This window comes from Struthio camelus, chromosome 5, assembly GCF_040807025.1.
Source record: "Struthio camelus isolate bStrCam1 chromosome 5, bStrCam1.hap1, whole genome shotgun sequence".
Lineage (NCBI taxonomy): Eukaryota > Metazoa > Chordata > Aves > Struthioniformes > Struthionidae > Struthio > Struthio camelus.
The window spans coordinates 15,523,593-15,545,973 of record NC_090946.1 but is presented as its reverse complement, the minus strand read 5'-3'; the positions used below and the strand labels follow the sequence as shown (position 1 = coordinate 15,545,973).

At 44.3% G+C, this 22,381-nt stretch overlaps 2 protein-coding genes across 7 annotated transcripts in view; one reads left to right on the top strand and one right to left on the bottom strand.

The window, feature by feature from the left end:
• Positions 1-4,125, bottom strand: part of KMT5B (lysine methyltransferase 5B) — a 28,377-nt gene extending 24,252 nt beyond the window's left edge. The window contains exon 1 of the mRNA XM_068944617.1: positions 3,393-4,125. The gene's annotated coding sequence lies outside the window, so the exon portion shown is untranslated. The remainder of the gene's footprint in view (positions 1-3,392) is intronic.
• A 285-nt stretch (positions 4,126-4,410) lies between these two features.
• Positions 4,411-22,381, top strand: part of C5H11orf24 (chromosome 5 C11orf24 homolog) — a 117,705-nt gene continuing 99,734 nt past the window's right edge. For 3 of the 6 annotated variants that reach the window (XM_068944627.1, XM_068944630.1, XM_068944625.1), the window contains exons 1-2: positions 4,411-4,485; positions 6,138-6,268. The gene's annotated coding sequence lies outside the window, so the exon portion shown is untranslated. Of the gene's footprint in view, positions 5,296-6,137; positions 6,269-22,381 lie in introns of all 6 variants that reach the window. The other 3 variants (XM_068944620.1, XM_068944637.1, XM_068944635.1) reach the window with 2 other exon arrangements.

Sequence of the window (22,381 nt, the reverse complement as noted above, 5' to 3'; positions counted from 1 at the left end):
TCTGCTTTCTGGACAAATTAGTGGTACCAAGAGAAAAGATAAATGTTTCATTACTAGCAACTGTAAAAGAACAATTGACCTTTGAATTTCAGAAACCAAAATTTCAAAACCAGTTTTTCTACAGGATCACCGGGCTGTAAAGGATTTCACAACCACCACATCCAAAGAATTAAAAAAAGAAAAAACTAATTAGAAAAAAAATTAAGTTTCTGAGAATTTTTTCTTTTTTTAAAAAAAGGCTCCTAGCAAAATCAAAGCAGAAGGAAAACTCGCCCAGCTCTGAGGAGTTTCTCAGAACGGCCTCAAACCCTATTTCAGTCACTATTTTTGACAGCTCAGGCAACTACATTAAACCAGACGAGGCACAGAACGCTTCTGGCTCACAAAGGGTGCAAAGCCAGCAAGCACAGGCTCACTTCAAACAGAAACGCAACGATTTACTTTGCACTATGAATTATTATTAATGACAGCAAAACAAAGCAAAACTAGCCATAGAACAAAGGTCTTTATACCCACAAGAGGCCACAAAAATGAAAAGATCTGGGAGCCCGCAATCCCTGCAACCAAAGTTGTATCTTAAAGAGAGGTCGGGTTGTCCCAAAGCAGTTAAAGACTCTGGAGTTCAGGCTGCGTTTCCACAACCATATAAAAGCCACCTAGGCAGGGGCTACTGCTGTCCCACCCCTGCAGATGCTACCTTTAGCCACTTGATTTTAAACGCCCTCTTGATTTTGTCTGACTCGAGCATGACTGTTTCAGTAAGTAAAGCCACGAGAAACATTTACTTTTTCTGCAGTGTTACTTCTCTGAACTACCTGAGCACAGACCCTGGATTAACTGAGGCACGTGGGAAGGTGCAAGACCATGGCAAAACTGCCTCAGGTCAGTTCAAACTATTGCAGAACCGCAGCCCCGGGATGCTGATCCAAAACTGGGGCTGCCACAGCTCTGGTCCCTCCGTGATAGGTCAGTCCGCACGTTCCCACCTTCTCTCTTCTGCCAGTTCTTTTGCAGCCACATGATTTCTGCATATCAGTTTGGAAAGTAATCCAATTACAATGCAGGCACAAAAGCAACAGGATAAGTGAGGGGCAGAGAGGGAGCGAACATACAGAAGCGCTGCCCCTTCTCCCCTTGCCCCCACCTCCCTCCACTATGGTGCCCTCTCGGAGTGAAGCAAAATAAACGGCTGAGGCAAGCTAACAGCAAAGCACCCCAAAAAGGCTGTGCGATTTCCCCCACATCACCGCAACAACTCCAGTGTTAGAAACCTTTCACAGATACAAACTAATGGTGTGCTGCTTCTGGGAGAGGGAGAACCTCCTGCCCCCCTTGCCAACTCACACAAACGTTTCTGCCAGTTCTGGTGCTCCCTAGACCCCTCTATGAAGCAATTTAACTCGTTAACCCAACAGGAAGAAAAAAAGGCAGATCATTACACCAGCAGAAAATTAACTGAACAAATTTAGCAAACGATCCAGCAGGCACTAGAGCAAGGCAGGGTGCAGCAGAGGAGGGGGAGCAGCAGGACCACCTAAAGGGAGGGAAAGGCTGCTGTAGCAGTTCAGCCCTGTAACTTGCATGGGTTCACCCTGAAGGTAACAGTGGCCTGATCCGGCAGCCCCGCTCGCAAACAGACGGACGGGCACATCCAGCGCTGCAGCTCGAGAGACCCTTCAGCAGCCCCGGAGCAGCCCTGTGGCCCCCCCAAGATGCTTGTGCCCATGACCACACCTCCCCTCTCCCCGCACGGGCAGGCAGGATTGCGAGCCCGGCTGCAACTGAATTGGGGAGGTAACCAGAAAAAGAGTTAGTTTTAACCCCGCCTGCCACCGACCGACTCAAACTGCTCTTGGAAGGTTGGTACAACAGGCTGATATGGCGAGATGAGACGAGAGGCTGGGGAAGTGGTCAGGAATGCTGAAGCTGGTATTTCCCCCAAGTGCTTTGAATTGTCAAACCACAGGCTCAGATTCACAGTTAAGCACAGAAGTAAGCATTAGACCTTACGCTCACGATGTTAATGCAGCTGCCTGTGGTGTTAAAGCACAGCGCTGTGTGAAGAGAAAAGAACACTGGGAATTGTAGTCCTACGGTAAGACAATGTTAACAGAGCAGAAAAATTAGCAAGAATCCTGCTCAGTACTCCTATTCAATATACGAGGAAATAATTTCCCTTCTATCCTCCCACATATTCATTTCATATACAATGCACTAAATAATTACCTCAAACCAGTCCTATTTTCCAGTGTGTCAACTCAAAACTGGTACAAAGCAGAGAGCTTCGCGTGCTTCTGCCTCGCTCTCGCACTAAGACAGCGGCGCAAAGATCAACCAAACCCACCCTGCTTTTCCAGCGATTAAGCTCCAAGTGCATTTCTTCTTACAGCAGGAAAGAACTCTTAAAGGAGTTCAAGACAAAACGTTGTTTTTAATGAAAATAAAAGAGGACTACGTTACGGGGGAACTAAAAAGAAAAAAAAAAAAGACACAGCCACCTCGGAATTTTTATAGGATGAGATGTTTGATCCACGTTGACTGAAGACTACTATCATTCCACTACTATTATTATTAACAGTCACACAACTGAAAGCCTCAGTCAGGCTACGGTCTCCCGACGCAGGGCTGCCCCGAGCGGCGCCCCCGCCACCATCCCACCCGGCGGCCCGCGCTCTCCCCCCTTGCCTTGACTCTTCCCGCGAGCGACGCGTGCGAGACTTTAAACTTTTCGACGCAAAAAAAAAAAAAAAAAAAAAAGAGGAAAGGGGGGGGGGGGGCTTAAACCTGCCTGAAAAGTGTAAATAAAAAAAAAAAGAAAGAAAGGAAAAAAAAAGCCAAGAAACAAGACGTTTCGCCCCAAGGAGAGCGAGCCGGCAGCAGCCTCCCGAAGCAGGCCTCCTTCAAAACCAAGCGGGGCAGACCGCCCCCCCCCAAAAAAAAAAAAAAATTACGCCGCCTGTTGTCACTTAGGGGGTTTGGGAGGGGGGATTTTGGGGGGAGGGGGAAAGCCCGCAGGTGGGCTCTCGCCGCTGGCATCCGCTGAACAAAAAACTTCCCCACACGGCTCCCCCAAAACCCAACCCCCCCCCCAAAAAATATAAATAAAAGACAGAAACCAAGCGGGGGACACTCGCACCAGTGTGTGTGTGGGGTGGGTGGAGGGGGAGGCGGATGGGGAGCGGGACCGGCCCTGTGCTGCCCCCTAGGGCTCGCCTCCCGCCGGCACCGCCACCGGCCCCGGTTTGTCACCGCCGCCACCGGGCCGGGCCGGGTCCCCTCGGTGTCGGCGGCCCGAAACGTCACCCCGGCACCGGGTTTTTCTCCCTTCCCCCCCCCCAAAAAATACTGCCCCGCAGCCCCCCTCCTCCTCCTCCTCCTCTCCCGCCACTCACCTGCCGGCTGCCCCGCCGCGGTGTCGGGTCCCCTGCCGCCGCCGCCGGTGCTGCCCCAGTCGCCACCGGGGGGGGGGGGAAATGAATCATCAAAGAAAAGGGAGAGAAAGGGGGGGGAAGGGAGGGAGGTGGGGGGGGGATAAGGGGGGAAAAAAAAAAAAAAGGAGAAGATTGAGCCAGAAAGGGGAGGAAGGAGGAGGAAAAACACGGGGGGGGGGGGAAGAGGAAGGAAAAAAAAAAGAAAAGCAGCGGTAATGATAAAAAATAATTCCGAGTGGGGGGAGGAAAAAAAATGGCGGATTAAAATCCAAGATGGCGGCGCCGAGGGGCGAGCGACGCAGGGGGGGGAGGCGGCGGGGAGCCGCCTAGAGATCCCTCCGCCGGGCCCCGCGAGAAAGAGTCCGCCGGGCTCCCTCGCGGAGACCCTGCGGGGCGGCGGCCGTCGCCGGCCGTCGCCGCCGCCGCCTCCTCCTCTTCCTCCTGCGGGGGAGCCCTCTCCCGGCCGGCTCGCCTCGACAAGCAAGAAGCCGCTATAGCCACCGCGCTCTCAAGTTTCTTCTCCTCACTCCGACGAAGCCGGTGACCGTCCGCAGAGACACCGCCTGCCTGCGCGCTCCGCGGCGGCGGAGGGACACCGCGGGCCGCGCCGAGCCCTGCGCCCGCCGCGGAAGGATACTCCACCCCAAAGAAAACATAGCCCTCCCTTTTCTCCCCCTCCTCCTCCCCTTCACACACGCACACCACACGCCCGCCGCGACCTGCGCCGCTCCCCGCCGCCTCACGCCGGGCGGCGCAGCGACAGGTCACGGCTCAGCGAGCCGCCGCCGCTGCTCCTGCGCCTCGCCCGCGGCGGAGGGACCCCGCCGGCCGCTGCCCCCCATGACGGCGCCGGTGGCGGCGGTGCCGCCGCGGTGGCGGAGGGATCCCGCCGGCAAAAAAACGAGTCCCGGGCCACCCCCCACGGCTGGGCGCTGGGCGGAAGAAGTCCCGGCCGGCTCGCTCGGCGGCGGAGGGATCCCTCCGCCTGGGGCTGCCCTTTAAACGCCAGGGACGGTGTGTGAGGGGCGGTGTCGCCGCCCTCCCGCCCCCGCAGGCGAGCTGGGTTTTGGGGTGGCTCCGGCTGGGGGTAGGGGGGTGAAAAGGAGGGGGGAAAAAAAAAAGGGGGAGGCTTTGAGCGTCCTCCTCCTTCTTCCCTGGGGGCTACGAGGGGACGTAGCGCCCTGCCTCGCTCTCCCGGGTTGGGGGGGGGGGGGAGTTCGCCATCACCTCAGAGCGCCCCCGGGCTGCGGCACCTGCTTCCTGCCAGAAGCTCTTTAAAAATGGCCCCTGCTGGGTGACGGCGTGGGCGAGGCGTCGCCTTCCTCTGCGCTGAGGCGCGGGGCAGCCTCGGCGGAGGGCAGGGGGCGCCCCCTAACTGCCCTTTTTCTCCTTTCCTCCCCCTCCCCCCCCCCCAGGGCTGAGGGAAGGGAGGCTCCGCCGCTTCCCCCCCCCCCCTTCCCGCCTTTTCCCTGCGCTTTAATTTTTATTTATTTGTTTTTTTCAATCTCCCAAGAGGCTGGGCAGCGGGCTTCGCCTCCTTCCTACTGCTCTCAAGTAGGCGCCTGAAGGGGAAAAAACAAACACAACACTACCCCCCCCCCCCAAAATCGATTTATTTATTTATTTATTTATTTTTAAACTAAACCCGTCCCTTGTAGGGGCAGCCTCTCTTAATACCCTGTTGCCCGCCTTAAGGCGCCTCCCGGGAGTTTTCCTGGGAGACCCCGCTCGAGGCAGGCCACGGCTCCGAATTGCTGCTCGTTGGCGTTGGGGCGTGGGCGCGCGCCGAGGCGAGGGCGTCCTCAGAGGAAGCGGGGTCTCTGGGGCAGCCCTGGGAGCAGCTCGCCTGAGAAACGCCTCCGTGGTACGCCCTCGGTGAAGCGCTTCTTAAAACCAGCTTCTTAAAACCAATGGCTATTCGGGGTGTTTTCAGTTTAAAAAAAAAAAAAAAAAATTACCAGAAATTACCTCTGTGAGCAGCAAGCGTGTTGCTGTTTAGTGTTTGATTAATTAACACTGGTGAAAAAGCTCGTTCGCACGGTGATCGCCAGCCCTCTTTCGAAAATTTCCCAAAGTTGGAAAATTTCAAAGGCAAAACGTTTTCTGCTCAAAGTTCAGAGGTTTTACTGTGTGCCTAATATTTTCAGTTGCCTTTTGTTTCTTGGCATATGATATTCATACGCTGATCGCAGTATAATTCGTCAAATATGAGCAGTGTTTTTATAGGTTTGCTAGATGCTTTTAGGTGATTTGGGTTCGTTCTAAGGTAGCGTAAGCGTTTCCGGAAAAGGAAAAGACTTGTCACATAGCTTTCTTCTCTACAGCTCTTTGCCAGGACTACCAAGTCCTCAGTTTTCTACTAGCGTTATTAATAGTGGAAAACTAAGGGGTTTTAATGCAACAATGTAATTTTATTCAGAATTTGATATAATTTTGTTTTAATTGTGCAAGCAAAACAATATCTGGAAACGGCACGTGTCCCAACAAATAAAATTTCTATTTGAATTCATTTTACTATAATTTAATAATGAGAAATTGCTTCAGAGCTGCGATTTTTGTGCCCAATTGTTAGACCAGTTTACTACAGACATTTGCGGTTAATTTGTACACCTCTGAAGGAAATACTTTAAGCCGAAGTTGGTTATTCATAGCATCACAGTGACGCTATGATAATATTAAAAATGACGTTTGTACATTGTGTTATAGATGCACCAGGTTGCTCTGTATACTTATGGGAATCCCTGCAGTCATCTCGGAAACGCAGATATTGTTAGACTGAAGATGCCAGCTTTGGCCTTACCGGCAACAAGAGTTTTCCCTAATTCCGACAATGAATGGTGAGTCCTTAGTGTGACTGAAATAGTGTACACCCAACAGTTATTTACACGCCTGCTGTTGGCTCCAGCAGGTGATCTGTCGATAAAACCCAGGTTAAGTCTGAAAGGATGTTTTTTTTTCAGAACGTTATTTCCCCTGCTATTGTATCAACAATTATAACAGTTAAAGAAAAACAAGGTTTTCGGTTTGATTGCAATTGGTTTTGTTATTTCTCCTACTTTTCCTGCCCTCCCCCCCCACCTCGGGAGAGCACGGCAGGGCACTATGTGCCCTCCTAGCCCCCAGGGAAGGAGGAGGACGGTCAAAGCCCTCCCCCCCCCTTTTTTTTCCTTTTTCCTACAACCTTTCCCTCTTGTAGGTCTTTCATATAGTAGCACAAAATACTGTCTTTGAAAATAAGAAAGTTGGGTAGTAAAACCTAACCCATGATAGCGTGCTTCAGGAATAAGTTTGCTGTGTTACACTATTTTTAATTGCTCATATTTGACTAGATTTCAGTTTTACACCTTCTCTTTGTAATAGTCAGTACCTTTTTATATGTCCATTTCTGAAAACCAGCGTTACATGGAGATTAGCTACACTGAAATGTAATTTCAGAAATTTAATTATATTTTCGGTTGTGCAAAACCTATAGATAGTTTCAGCGTTGGTTTCACTTCCTAAATTACTATGGTAGGTTTATTCCTCAGCAGGACAGGAATTCTGAAATCTGAAACTTTTACGATTTTTAAATAGTTATCACAGGATGGTGATGGTGGCATTATTTTCTAAAGAAGTAAAAACTCCATTCTAGCACGTATTACTCACTATACCTATGAAGATTTTGGGACTTCTACTGGAGAATTTTTTAAGATAGGACTCTGAGACTGAAAGATTATGTGTATATGCCATGCAATGGATGAGGTTATTTCAGCGAGCGCTGCAAAGAATCGATAGAACTTGTCTTGAATTCTCTTAGTATTATTCCTAAATTGTTACAGTCATAAAATTTAGAAGTAACTGCTTTTGCTATTTGTTGCCTTTGTAGATGTTTCCCAGTTTGACAATAGCTTTTACATTTTCAGCATCTCATGTATCTTGCTGCACTATAGTCCTAATACTGCAAACGTTTTTGGTTTTCCAGTTTTCAGTGAAAAATTGTAGTTATTGACATATGTATATGGTGAGTGGTTTTGTAAAAACGTGTATTTTAAGGAACAAAAGTTGAACTTTAGGCTCGAGTTATGCGTAGAAGCTGCTGTGTTGCAATTACTGGGGCATTGTATAGGTAAGAAATTCTGCCCACGGCTGCAGTTTCAGAATCAGGCCTTCAGTCCTTAGTCTTCCTATTCAAAACCACAACTAATGCGACTAAACCTTTCCAGTGATATAAAGCCAAACTCAAGTTTCCGTTGAAAAAGACGCAGCTCTAGATTAGCAAATGGTGTTGTGTCCTTGTGTGCCAGGGATGCGTTTGTCCGTTTTTTTTTTTGATTTGCAGGTCTGATCTTAAATACTGTGGTTGGTAATGGGTAATTTTGAGGGCTACAAGCATATAATCACAATTGAAAAGTCCATTGCCCACTTGACAGTTTAAACTCAGCCACGTAGGCATTTGTTTTCTTGCTTACTTTTGTTTCGCAGCACTTTTACATAGCCCAGTCTAAGCGTTTTTTTGAAATGAACGCCTGGGAGTGTTTATGTGCCAAGAACAAAGCCTCGTTGTCATATATGTTCTGGCACTTCAGTAGGTCTGCCAGGCTATAAGGCCTCTTCGTGCAGGGAAAGTTAAAAAGCACCACACCAAGAAGCTGGGAACAGGGCTCGCTGTATCCTGAGTAATTCCCAGTGATACTGCTCTGAGCCAGCACTGAACTCTCTAGTAGTCAGCTGTGCCCTCATCCGTCTCCTGTCAGTAGTTCGACCTCGCCGTTCTCCATTACACCAAAGCTCTCCATTTGGCTGCCCGGAAGCACTCCAATATTATCTACCGTATGTGCCGTATACTAAAATCTCTTAAGTTTGTCAAAGCATTGACGATGACCTTCTCTTTTAAAAACTAACACCGTGTGTTCGTAAGCGCAGCCACTCTTGCTGGAATTTTAAACTGGATGTGCCATAACCCAAATCCATACAGTCAATTCTGCTGCTTTTAACAGAGCAGTGAAGTAGAAACATGAGGAAAAAGAAAGAAATACAAGGAAGGAGCTGAAGTAAATCAGCAGGTGAAATGAACTTGATCTTGCAGTTATGGTAATGTTTTATCTTCTGTTTACAGCAAGCAGATGTTCTATAGCCATTGTTTTTACTGTTTGCAAGAAACGATGTTATGCAAAGGGATAACAGGTTTCAAATAGCGAATTACGCGGCAAACAGTGGCAAAGCATTTTTTCGTTGGCATGGGCACGCTAAGAATTTGTGTCCTTGTCTGCTGAGCAAGTGGATATCTTCCTGTGACATCTTTGAGAAAATCAGTCCCTTCTACTTACACCAGTGCAGGAGTGTGGCCTTAAACACTAATGCCTGTGCCTCACTGAACGTGCTGGGAGGTGTGCCGTTGCAGTCAATGTGTAATCACCTCTGACTGATGTCGCAAGTCAGTTTTCACTGACAATTACATACCCAAAGTTAAACACTGCAAATGAATGTAAAAATGAATAAAATAAAAAGTTATTTGCTCTCAGAAATGTTATTAATTTATCAAAAATGTACATATTCTCAGTAACAGATGGTCAATGATAGATGATAGATGGCCTTCTCTGTGTAAATTAATGGCTGTAATTCACTTGAGGGGTTCTGCTGATGTCATAAGCTGCCAGAGTGCAGCTTGAGTGATTTATTAACAGCTGCAGAAATCCTAGAGTGAATTACATCCTTGTGTTTGCTTAGGGTCTGCAGATTGTTACTTATAAAATTTGGAGGTTTGTATTTCTTCCTTATTATAGGGGTCTTTTACGCGACTGGGGCAACATGCAGAAATGACTGGTATGAAAGCTGAGCTCTGAGTCTGAAGTAAAGGCAGTAGCAGTCAGACTTTCTCTGCTAATGGATATCAACACCAAACCTTTATTTTTAAAATAAGCTAATCAATATCTGCAAACATTTACATAAGTCTTGGCCTTCTGTTTTTCCTCCTTTCTCGCCATCAAACGCAAACAAGGTCAGTATCTCCTGATCCAGAAATCTCTTAACACTGAGGCACTGAAGGTTGTAGTCGCTGCCTCTGTGCAGATCGAGCTGTATCCAAAACGAAAAGATAGCTTGGGGTGGGTCCTAAAAAGTGCTACCCCTAGTGATATCCGGATGTTTGGGAAAAAGGCTAGCACTCGAGAAGGCTAGAATAAGAGCCTGGAAACCAAAATCCTTTGTGGGAAGGGAAGAGGCTGTTCCGTGTCCTATCACCCTCCCTAATCAGGGAGAAAATCCTTTCCTTTCTCCATAAAAATCATGAATGGTGAAAGGGAGAATCTCCTCTTTGGCAGGCCTCAGAAGATGTTTATCCTGCATGTTAGCCCACCTTGACCTCTGAGGCTCATTCTTAGGGGGTCCCTTCAGTTCTCGCTGAAATGATCAATACTTCCAATCAAATTGACCTTACCCTTCTAAAATGTGAGCACATGCAATGAAATCAAATAGTATTCATTTCCATTCCCTTTGTGCCCACCCTCAAAACAGGAGGTGATTAGAATGTTATCAGATCTTGTTTCTCAAACAAGGGATACGTTTCCAACAAGTAATGTAAGTTGCAGAGAGAGTGGAAGAAGGAAACGAGAGTGTATGATCAGGAGTTGCATGGCAGGAAGGAACAGTCAGACTTCATTTGCAAATAACTTTGTGCATTGCTTGTATTAAAAGTGTAGAATTTCTCTGCAGAACTTACACTGGGTGTTTGCATGCTTGCTAGATTTCTGTGAGAAACCTTTTCAGCTTTCTCCTCTGAAATGAGTTTTGTTTGTTGATAGTTGGATCTTACTGGTCCTTGGGAGAGGGCTGTAGTTCCTGTCCCGAGCAAGAAATGCCGCTTTTCTCCTGCTTTCCTTCACCAACATTCGTTTGTAGGAGTGATCTGTCTTTATCGAAGAGGTAAAAAATAGAAGGAAGGCGTTATTTGTATAGAAAACAAAAGTTTAGGAGTTGAAGAAAAACAGGCTCCAGAAATTGTTCACTGCCTTGAGGCAAAGCCCTTTGAAGGCATTACAAGTTTACTAATTTCAGCAAGCCTGTTACCGCTATTACAGTGTCATGGAGAAAGCCCAATCACATCAGAACCTCACTATATTAGGTATTACATAAATGTACAGAAAGGTATCTCTAAGACATAGGAAGAATTTAGCCTATTTTTTTCTTCTGCTTTCTAGAATGAAATTCTGTCTTTTGGCTCTTTTTAAAACAGCTTATGGACTTGTACTAGCATATATAGCCACAAGCCTGACTCTACTTGCTCACCTTTCCACTCTTCAGGAACTATATGTAAAGCAGATGACCAGTGGGAGCACAGTCCAAGTCAGTTCTGAGACACGCTCCTTAATTTCCTCTCAAATTGAATCTGATTACATTTCTTTCCTTTTCCTTTTTAAACTGAAGTCAGGTGGGTGGAGTTTTTCTCGTTTGTTGCTACATGTCTACTTGTTAATTTTGGACTTTATATGAAAAATGCTGTACAAAAAAAAAAAAAGAGAGTCTGTTGAGATCACCCTTACGTTGCGTTGCTCTCTTTTTTATGCTTTGTGGGGGTGGGGTTGTTATTGTCTTCCCAAAACTCCATTGTTTTTCAAAGATTCATAATATTGGCAGGGATTTTCCATTTTCTTTCATCACACCAGCAAGGAAGGCTACTTGTTCTATTCTGGTTCTATGCTTCAGCACCTTTCTCTTGTCTCCCTTTCATAGCCTGGCTTTTCCACCCCTTAGACTGGCAAATCAGTGCAAGATTGTGGGTTCCCAGGGAGATATTGTGTCCATTATTTCTCCGCATTCCTGCATTATTTCTGCAAGTTATGAGACAATTTGTTCCATAAACAACAGCAAGCAGCCTAATGCTCTTTGTCCTCCAATTCCTCTATATTGCAAAATGGAGGTAGTTGTTACATCTGGTCTAATCCTGAATGGCTACCAAAAGAAACAGTATACTATTTATTATTTACAGATCCATAGTGAGTAGCAGTGGACCAGGTTCTCCTGTGCAGTCTTTTTGGATCACCAAGACTGCACCTGTTACAAATGAGGGTGGAATTTCATCCATCTGCTACAGATTCTAAATCCAAAATGATGGTCTATGTAGTTTTTATCACTGTATAGAGGCTCCAACCATGTACAAACAATGGACTGCTTAGTCTCAAGTGGCAGAATTACAACAAGCACATTTTTTCACCTTGCAAGCTTTGTTACTGTAAAAGTTTTTTGAAAAAGTACAGGATTCCGGAAAATTTCTGAAGGGCACAGATCAAATTCCAAGAGAGAAGGCTGATCAAGGCATTATTTGTCAATATATATTGCATATATTAGCCATCTCACACCTGGAAAGATAGTATCTGTTTCTAAAAGAATCCAAAGGCCAGTGTGAGGCTGTTTGTTTCACATTTTTGTTTGCAGATTTTCAGGCACTGAGACTGTTCTGTTTTATTATCTGATTATAGACTCTAACAGTAATTTCTTCTGGTCACTGCTTTTGGTTACATTGGAGAGAGATGAGGGTATTTTTCTTTCTTTCTTCCTCTGCTACCAAAATCAGGTGGGCCTTTGGCTTTCTTCTGATGGGAGATGGTTCCCAGGTGCACTTTTAATTCATGGGATGCTCACTCCTGTTAGTCCCCATTAGTACTAAACAGTTTCCTCATAATGAGAATTGGATCCACATATGAATTGCGCATCCCTTCTGACGTAAACCACGCAGGCACTTTGCCAAGAGTAAATCCCATGAGAAGGGCTTTAAATCAATCATGATATTCTCTTTTCCCTATGGATACCTTAAGCCCTCAGCTTCAGCTATTGTTTCCAGAGAAGCTGCTTTACCCAGGAATGGTGCAGTGAGGAGAATAATTCGTGTGTGTAAGTTTAACTTCATGTTACAGGGCTAGTGTATGAATTTTTCTTCTCCTTGCAAAAAGACTAGAAATTAGAATAATGGAGCATTTCTGTCAAGTGACAAAAAATAAGTTGAGTGCATCTCTGCAGTGCTCCCATCAGGCAAAACAGCTTGCTGTGTTCATGAATTGCTAGGAAAGGTTGTCTTCTACTACCTGATTACACATTTTGGAAGAATGCAAGAAGTCAAAATTTTTTTTTGGGGGGGGGAAGAGGAGAGAAGGAGGAAAAGGATGGGGAATTAAATCATCTCCTTGGCTCTTCATTCATTTGTTGTTGTGAAGTTTAGAATAGAAAGTATAAGCTGAAGCAAGTTTGGGCTAGATGACGTATCGACGCTTGCAACAGAAGAAAATGGCTTAGGATTTAACATGTAGCTATTGAACCTCTTTTTTCTCCTACATCTCTGTCAAGATAGAGGCTGGTATCTCACTGAGGTAGCTTTGAGAGCATATTGGAAAGAAGTCAGAAAATATTCTCCCTTTAGAAGTCTACCAGTTCTTGTTAGGCATTTGGATACAGTACCAACTGTCGGTTGTGTAGTCAAAACCACTTTGGTTTTATTTGAAGTCCTAAGAAATACACCAGTCCTGGTAATCCTCTGGTGCTGCAACTCCACAGATGCAAAATAGCTTCTCTGCTGTATCACCCTTACAGTTCTGCAGATGGGAGTGTCACACAATTTTACGGAAAATATGGTCCTTGTTTTAGAGCCATTTCTTAACTTCAGGTGAAGTTCATGAAGGCCCAAGGCATATATATATACACTGTAGGGGTGGAATTTTCTGTAACTTTCTCTTTGGTTTCCCAGAGTCACTAGTGATTTAAAGCGCTAAGCTGAGGATGACTGAGAGAGATGGTTGTTCTGCTCTTTCTGCAATCAGAGATCCCAGTAGAATGCCACAAAGTGGGCACTCTCTGCTTTTGAAAATTTTGGTAATAATGTCCAGTTGGCCTTTTTGTTTGTGCAGTAGCGGGTTCTGCTAGAGTTTCTGGGACAGATAACTTCAGGCTTTGCTTACTCTGAGTGGAAAGAAAAATAGATCCTTTGCCTACGTTTAGTTTTAAGGCTTTTTAGTCGCTCAGTGTGCCTGTGATAAGAATGTCTATCTCAATGGAATTGAAAGATAGCTTTGATAACATCCCATGCTTAAATATTATAGACGTCTCATTGGTCTCCAAAGAGCAATGCAATAAATCTGCCTTGGTTATTACTGCTTCAGGAGTTGCTGTAATTGACCTGCTTCTTTGTAACTGTAAAATACGTCAAGATATTTTCTGTCTTCCTGCTTACTCTCTGAGGAGTTTTTCACAGGTCTAGCACAACACAAAACCAAATCTGTTTAGGGAGTGTTACTGAGAATGTCACTGGAGATGGCCTTTCCATTCTTCTTTTGCTCTGTCTAGACCTTAGGTTTGGAAAAAATACCTGGCTGCTCTCACTGGTGTGTATGGAGGTTGCTTGGGTCTCTGTCCCCCAAGCTTTGAAAATACTTTCTGTTATCCATAAGGCTAAATGGAATGCAAGAGATTGAATTTGTTTCACAGAGTTCTAGCTGTATGTGTTTTTTCATACAGGCAAGTGAGAAATTGCCAGTACATCTGATTTAGGCTTTGCTGGGGTAACCACTTTTTTTGGGCTTGGGTGGGTTTTTTTGCTGCTTTATGGGCTCCATGCTGATGACTGTGGCCTTTGTGTGAAACTGCAAAATGGCAAATGTAAGAGGAGTGGCTGCAAACTCTGAACTCGGGGAGCGTGGCTAATACCGTTCATGACAGAAGGATGGGATCAGAGACTCAAAAAGTTGGGATAAAATTGTGTTCCAGGTGTGCCTGCCTGTTCTTCTGACTTTGATTTTCTGTGGAAGACACCTTCCTCTTGGTCAATCTCAAAAGCTACCTGTCTGCTTTTCTACTTAGTTGGAACAGTTTGCTAGTGCTATACAGAGCAGGCATTGCGAAAGTGCAAAATCTCTTTGCCCAAAATGTTGCCTTGTAGAGGTTAGGGAAAGGACTGGAATGGCTGATTCCTCAATGCAATTTCTAGTTTTGCATATGAAACGTTTCACCAGTCTGCTGGCTCCCTTTGTTAGTTTGTTGTCTTTCTGATCCTTTTTTTATTCCTATGAATGGGTTAATGAAATCTACCTCTTAGCTTTGCTATGTGATTTAAGAGTGTTTAAAAAGGGCATTGTAGTGAAGTGAAAGGTCCTCTTGAAACTTAACCTGTTCACATTCTTGCCCTCTCCTTGTATTCAGAGGAAGAATGAACTTTCATCTAGTTTCCTAGCGGAGCTGAAAAAATGTTCTTTGGTAGCATGAGAAAACAAATATTGGCACTCTTGTTCAGGCTATCAAGAAGCAAAGGTGTTGAAGCTATAGCCTGGAGATTATTGCTTCCAAATCATAAGTGCAGGTTATACCCATTTGTTGTGACTTTGTGGCCCTCCTCAGTCTTCTGACAGGAAGTAACTGTGGTGGTAGTAGTGATGGTGATAATGCCTGTGAACCCTGTCGCTGTCTGAGGACAAAGATGAAATTCCCAAATCAGCTTTCTTGAAATCTCTGCAGGTTTTGAAGGCCTGGATCAGGCTTTTGGGAAGGTATAGTTTTACCAGCAGGAGAAAGGAGGCCCCGGTGTGCAGATAGTGCTTTAATGAAATATTGACAAAGCAGCAGCCTGTGCTGAATGACTGAGTGCAAATCTGTCTCACATGATTCAGGGCTCTGAGTCTGTAGCTGAAGGCCAGCCACTTAAATGCCAAACCCCTTTACTACTTTGAAGAACCCCAAGATGCCTCTGAGAGGAGGTGGAGAAGAAGAGAGAAACTTCTTTGGTGATGCACCAGTGTAAAGAAGGAGCTTCCACATTCTTCCCCCAGCTTCTCATGGGTTAGTGAGAACATGGATGGAGTGATCAGAGTAGCCATTCACCACAGGCCTACACACAGGAAGTAAATGAACCTTGCTGCTTCTTTCTGTGCTTTGCTGTCCTTCCTTATTCCTGTATATAAAGGCAAGAGAACATATGACAAGAGGGGCAACTTTCCTTGAAACAGAAATTCTGAGTATTGATGGGGAGCCCCTTCTTCTTTTAAGGACATCCTGGCTTTTCTTGCCTGTGGTTTATTACACAAAGAAGAGCTTCGTAGTTCTCCTACTTTTAGAAGTGCGTTGTACCATGCTGTTAGAAAGCTGCTCACTCCGACAGCTGTCGGATCAACAAGAAAGTTCATAATGGCCTGACCTGCCACTAGCACAGGGTGACTGTTCTCTCTAAGAGAGTCAGAGCCCAGTTTATCGACGTAGCCCTTTTCAAATCAGCTCCTCCCCAACACCCTGGAAAAAATATCTACCTGCTGGCTGCCAGGCAGCTAATAAATACTTAGTCCCAAGAAAAGGCTGCTAGGTTCGAATCTCTAAGAAGAAGTGACGTGACAAGTGAGTTGACCGGGAGGGAGCTTAAGGAAGGGGCTTCTAGGTGGTTGCAGGACACGCACAGCCTCTAAAGGGTTGTGAACCTCCGGGAAAGTCAAAGACCGCTAGTGGGAAGTCCCTGGTTTCACTGAGGACTCTGACAGTAAGAGCAGCAGTTTGTCAAATGCCTAATTCGACTGTTAGATTCTGCCGGGACTCCTGTCTCCACAACACAATTCCAGATGAGAGATCTGGCATTAAGGATTTCCTTGTGTTTCTGTGTGCAAATGGAACTGTGTAAAAGCCCCAATCCAAAGGAGTTATTTTATTTGCAGTGTTGTGCTGAACGCAAAGCGATTAGTGTACCTTGACAGCAATCCATGAAGGTTTTCATCAGCTTCATCAAGTATACAAGAGTTCTGTGCCTCCCTTTGAAACAATTTCTGTGCTGAAATTGGGAAGCATGGAAAAATGATCATTCTTTTTTCAGTCCAACTTTGCTCTTGGTAATGTTCTCCACAAGAAAGCAGAAGAGCTGGTATGTAACAATAACTCCTTGAAAATACTGCGTGAGAGAAACCAGAGCTTGTTCTTCATTTTAGCTCCCTGCTCAGTCTGGGCTTTCTTTCCATTATGGTGGAATACTCTTTTGACTGCCACAAATTTGCTTTACGGTTTTTTTTTCACAGTGACACCTAATTTATGATAGAGGTACACTCTTGGCTTCTGCCTTCCTTTTTTTTTTCCCCCCCCCCTCCCCAGAAAGTGAATATACACATAACAGATCAATGATTTCACTTAAGTATAGATGCTTTACTAAAAAGTAAATATCCCCCCCCCCAAAAAAAAAAAAAACTGCCTAGGGTGATACTTGAGTTGCAAAAGCAGCTTAAACACCAAAATTCTAGCTCACAAGTTCCTAGCTTGCATCATTTCCTTTGTCAGGCTACAGTCTGTAGATGATTTCTGGTCTGCCAGACATGTTAAACCCCAGCTAAGCTGTTCTCTAGGCTTTTCTCCTCCTCATCCAGTATCCATCAGGTGTAGCAGGCGGGGCCAGTAGGACAGGATTGGCCAGTTTCACACATCCTTACCCAAAAGAGGCCGTTTCAGACTGATGCCCTCTCTTTCCAGTCATCGCCTTGCCGGCGCTGTTTCTAGCCATTTCATGCTCCTCAGGTTGGGCACTGCTGGTAAGGCTGTTGTGAACTGTACAAATCTGTCTTTGAACCAAAGCTATATGTGAGGATTTCAGGTGAGACCTTCTGCAGTCTCATAAAAATGCAGATACTTTTTTGCATTCTTTCTCTGTTTGCTTTGTGTTGGGGTCGAAACTTTAGATGACAAATGTTTTTTGACAAGCAGTCCACAGGGGTCTAGTGACGATCTCTGCGCTCTTAAAAAACAAATGGTCCTTCCTGAGTGGGAGTCACTGATGAAGAAGCAATCCATTTATTACTTAAACTAGACACACAAAAAAAGGAAGAATAAAGTTCTCATAGCTGCACTACTTTTCCTCATAAGTTTGTTCGCTGAAGGCAGAAAAAATGTATTTGGCTGAAGTGCAAATGGTATTTGCAGGGCTAGCAGAGAGGTAACCCGACTTTTGGTGTATTGTTCAGCAGTGTTTAGTAGCTAGAGTCCAAATAGCGTGCTAGGGAGCTGGTTTGTCAGAGTATGTTCCAGCCTATGTTCCACCATGTTACGTCAGGCCATGGTAAGGCCACAGGCTTGAAGCCAGAGATTTGGTGATTCATGGTATCAGATAGTTTCTGCAAAGCAGACATCTTGCAAAATCCTTGCTGTCTTTGTGTAGTTGTAGATCTGTTTCTTGATTTGTAAAGTTTTGTCATATTTTGTGGGTAGAATGATTTGATTTTTATCTGAGCTTTCAGCTTCAAAAGCAAAAGCTTCTCTGAAGAGGAATTTTGTTGAGGGAATTTTGGCCAGTGATCTATTGATGGAAGGCATGTGTCTCAGTAGAGTCTTGTGGTGAGACAGTAGGTACGCAAGACAGACTGACGGTGCCGTTTGTAGGGGGAGGGGAGGGCAGCACAGAGTCAAGCTTGTTTTTAGACGAGGAATTACTAGACCCTCGTTTATACTCTTGCCATTTGCAATCTTATTTACTGTTCCACTTTTAATTGCCCTATTTTAGGAGAAGCTCATGAAGAGAAGTGATTCAACCCTCACAAATATCTGACACCCCCTGACTCTCTGGAGCCTGGATAATTTGCATCCCCTGTGCAAAGTAGGGTGACTGCATTGATTTTGCACCTGTCTGCTGTTGACACCAATCTTTTTAGGTAATCTGTCTCTGATTCTCTTGACCATGGAAGTACTGACATGCTTAGTCATCATGGCAGAGACAGACATGTTCTTTGGCCTTATTCTTTTCTTCCTGACAAAAGACACTAGTAGGCTTTGCTTACCTGTTTTTGACTTCCGCATCTTCCTCTACCACCTCAAAGTGAATTGAGACTTGTACTTTTTTTTTGTGTCACTCCTTCCTCAGTGCTATTTCAAGGAAAGAGTAAGGCCGTGCGGGTCATGGCATCTCCGAAGGCAGTCAAAGTCTCCTGTTTCGGTTCATCTGGTCACTTGTTCAGTATCCTGCTGCAGGCAAGGCCTGGAAACATATGACGTGGCCACAGCTTGGCTGTCAGCAATGGAATTAGGTTAGGAATTTTGAGAGAACAATGGGGAGAAATGAGGTGTACCTCTTTCCACAGCAGTCCGTGCTTGTGCCATCTAAAAGGTGTCATGTCAACTATGTGTTCCTCATATGGCTATGCCATGTGAAACAGTTCTCTCTCTGCTGGCTTCTAGTTCATGCTCAGATGGAATCTGATGGATGAAGTCCTAAATGGGTTGATTCCTGGTCATTTGAAGGAAAGAGATTGCACTGCATGCAATACTGTCTGAGGCATCCAGGCTAATAGACTCTTCAGTCACAAGACTGTCAGGGGCTGCCAGAGAAGATTCTTGGACTTTGCTCGAAACTGAATATCTGATGAAATTTGTTTCTCCCTGTCAGGTTGGCACAACCCAGACTTACTGACTTTCAGTTTTTGAAAAAAATATTTTGAGACTGTACTTGTTTTCCCAAACCCTTAAAACATGGAGATGCTTGTGTGCGTGTGTGCCTGAAGTTTCCTAATGTTCTGAACAGCGGGGATCTGAGACATGCTGCGTTCTGTGGAAAGCTAGTCCTTGTAATCCGTTCAGTAATGTATTCCATAGCTGCTTAATCTTCACCAATATTTAATAGAAGCATCCTGTTATCCGCCACAAGCTGTAAACTCAGAGATCTGAGAGCTAAATAGAGATAAAAGGTTTCACAGAATGCCAATATCCAACTTTCTGAATACCCCGTTTTTTCTGTTTACTGCCCCCAATTATGTCTTTTCCATAGCAGAGGGACATGACTGTCTCACTTGCCTTCTCCATTTTTATAAATATGGAATCTTATCAGGATAATTTTAATACATTCTTAATAAAACCCTCTTACTAACTTCTTGTAGGCCCCTGTGGAAAGTTAAGCTTCCCGTGGAACCCTCTGGCAGTGATTTGGCAGGAAATTTAATGATGCTTTTGCTTCAGAGGTTATTGAGAATTTTTTTCTTGGTGAGAGGGAAGGGCAACAGCAGTTAAACTTTAGAAATCAGTCTCCTGCGTTGCTGAAGGCCAGCTAGAGTGAGTATCATGAATGAAGTATGTTTGAAAGGAGCAAAGCTTCTGAGTAAAGGAAAAGACAAACTGTAACTGAGCGGTGCCGTTCCAGGAAGCTGCTGTTTCCAGGAGGCCAACACCAGCAAAGCTTTCAGTTCACCACCACTGCCCAGGCACAGCTTCTGTTGTAAAATAACTGAGGCAGGCAGAAGAACATGACGATTTGCCTTCTTTAAGAATACATAGTATGAACATATACATTTGCCAGTTCTGGGTCTCTGTGACCATTTTCTGGGGATGATTCTACCAGACATGACATTACCCTAAATATTATCTAAACGCATGAAAATCCCTAACCATGGAGTATTCACATGGAGGAGCTGCTGAAGTTGTTTTCAGAGGGAAGGATAAGTGTTAGGGCTTTGATCTCACAGCTCTGAGACCGGATCTTTGCCCTTTTCATCCCTTCTATGCCGTTTCAGTTAGTGTCTTTTAAAAGCTTTATCCTAGCCTTATGTGTTCACCTATAGCCACACATCAAAATCAATACCTTCTCTTTAAAATTCTTTTGATGCATTACAGTACTGGAGAGAATTTCCAGTGGGAACACTTGGAAATTGGAGATTAATTCACAAGTAAATATCTGACGTCTGGCCCCAGGGAGACGAAATATTCTAGTTTAACAAGAACAACTTAATCATTTTTGCTTTTGTGTGTGTCAAAATTGTAACTGAATGAGAAGCGTCCTCCTTGTGATTCAAAGATATCTGACTGGTACCTTTTTCTCTTCAAGTGGCAGCTTCTAGACTGTTAACAGGGCTGAGGAAAATCCTAGCTTAATCAGGTTACACAAAACCAAGTGCACCCTCCATCTTGGTCCCCTGGGTCTTACGTAGCTTTCATGGCATTGTTCCTCCTGATGCTTAATCTAACCTGCTATGGAAGACAGGCTGCTCTAATTGTGTTTGCTTGCTACCCAAACTTGTGTGGCAAACAAAGACTTTGCTATACATTATGATAGATATCATAACAAAACACTTTTTTAACTAATGGCTTTTTCTCCCCCAATAGTTTGGGTCCAGCTGCTCTTTTAACAAATAACGGTGTTGCTCTTTTCTTTTAGCACCCTCTAATAAACCAAGAGTAAATTACTGGCTGACCTACTTACTGGGATTGTTTAGATAATCCTCAACATGGCAGTATAATTTGATGCCTTAAAATACAGGGCATACAAGTTGCAAGTTAAAAGAAGAAATATTGAATGTTAACGAAAATACAATTGGGTAACAAAACAGCCTGAGGGATGTTATGTTTCATATGTAATACTCCCCTCTTTTTTTTTTTTTTTTCCTTTTTCATCTGCAGCATTTTTTCCTCCCATCTGGTCGATAAACTAATTCCTGAGTCTCTGAATGAACTGGGCAAAATCCTAACAATCTGCAGCTCAGATAAGAGATTTAGAAAAAATATAGATATGTCTTCTGTCTTTAATGGACAGTGTTTTTTAAAGGGAAGGCCAAATGTGTACTTGCATTACACCGCCTTCTGCTTTGGGTATTCCTTCTGCATCTCTGTGCAAGTCCCGGTGATGGCCTCATTTAAAGTACAATAATAATATTTCAGGAGTAGGGGTAAACAATAAGAAACAGTGTGTTTTTTTTTTTTTTTTTTAAAGACAATGGAAGTGGTTCAAATTAGAGAACCTGGGATATCCTCTTCCAGATTTAGTGAGGCAGTTTAGTAAATTCTACCTAATGAGCGTTTTGTGCTATAGAATCATATTACAGGGCTGAATCTAAATTTCTCTAGATCAGGAATGACCCAAGTCTATATTCGTACTTGTTTGCGACAATTTCTTTCCAGTAATGAGCAAAATATGAGAGAAAGATATTTTCCTTTCAAAATTCCCTGCTGATTTTTCTTTCCAGTTGTTACCTTCTTTCTGTTATATTGATTCAAGTCCCCACATTATAACACATTAACTTCTCATGCACACTACTGCTTATCTACATAAATGATTATCACAAAGCTCTAAACTTCACAAATGACTTAGAGTTGCAGTACAAATCTTGACAAGGATGACTCTACTTTTCATTAGGTGGTTATTTAACTGAGAGACCTTCATGGCAGTTGTATTCTTCATGACTCACTGTGTTTTATAATAGTTTTTGGCCTGGTGTTCCTGAGCATGGCTGAATTTCTGAGATGCTAAATACATATCCTTGTCATCACTTTGACTATATTACTTAATCACAAATCCATGAATAATTAGATTTCCAACGTCCACTTAGTTGCTTAAGTGCCTCTTAGGATTTGGGCCTAGATGTGTATATCACTTAGAGTTCCAGAGAAAGCACTGGTCCTGGTAAAGTAAACAAAGCTGGAATTTCACCTGAGGAGAAGCCTTTGAATCTTGTCCTGAATAGGAACTGTTCATTAAACAGTCAGAGTTTCTAACTATCTGGATTTGTTGGAGTCTGGATCTAACAAGAATGAGTGCCAGTCATCCTAAAAGTAACTGATGTCTGATCCACCAAGCGTCAGTCTGCTAGAGGAAGGACACTATGGAGTGAGAAAGACCTAGGCAGGTAATTGAGAGAACGCATGATAGTAACTTGGAGTGGTGAGAAGAACCTCTTAAATCTGCATTAGCAACTTCCAACAAAAAACTGAGAGCGTCTGGATTAAGTTGAAATGCTTGGTCGCTTCAGTGGCTGTGGAACAAGACCCGAAATTATCTGCTGACAGGCCTGTGAACCCTGAACATCTGATTCTAACCATGAGTCATGTTTACATTCAAACAAGACAATAAGAAAGACGAACTAGAAAAAGAAGAACTTGGCTATGTTGTAGAGGCTTGATAACTATCTGATAATTGAAAAATGCAAAGAGAAAAGTTGTGGAGCGAGGTTCATTCACAGATTGTCTTTACGGAAGTTTTGGAATATAGCTTCTCTTGC